Source organism: Tupaia chinensis, unplaced genomic scaffold (assembly GCF_000334495.1).
Source record: "Tupaia chinensis unplaced genomic scaffold, TupChi_1.0 Scaffold000049_1, whole genome shotgun sequence".
NCBI lineage: Eukaryota > Metazoa > Chordata > Mammalia > Scandentia > Tupaiidae > Tupaia > Tupaia belangeri.
The window spans coordinates 1,078,770-1,079,345 of record NW_006159507.1 but is presented as its reverse complement, the minus strand read 5'-3'; positions in this window follow the sequence as shown (position 1 = coordinate 1,079,345).

Here is a 576-nt window from a genome sequence, read left to right as displayed (position 1 = left end):
ACCACATGGTTCAAGTCCTGGACCTGGCAGATGCATGGACTCGTCGGAGAGAAATGGAAACAGTGGGAAAGGTCGTGCCACCATCCCCTGCGAATGGTCGTGCCACCATCCCTTCTCCTCCATCACGCTCTTGTCTTGGATTTTGAGCACACTTGCAAATGCCTCTCACCAGAGAGAGACAGAAAGAGAGAGAGGAGGACAGCACCCCTCAGTGGGGCACGGTCACGCCGCAATCCCTTCTCCATTTCTCCATCCTGTCAGAATTTGGGGCCCTTAGGGGGCCAGGAGGTGGCACGGTGGTTGGGGGCACTGGACTCCCACATGGCCAACTGTGGTTCAAGTCCTGTACCCGGTGGCTTGCTTTCTCACTTTCCCTCTCTCTCTCATTCTGCCCCTGTGATAAATAAATAAATAAATAAATAAATAAATAAATAAATAAAGTTAAATCAAATGATTCTTAAAAAAAAAAAAAAGAATTTGGGGCCCTTAAGCACGTGGGCCTGGCATGTTTTGTAAGGCCGGATTCCAAACCGAGATTGGCCATGTACGATCTGACTCCAGGAACTGCTAGGTTAA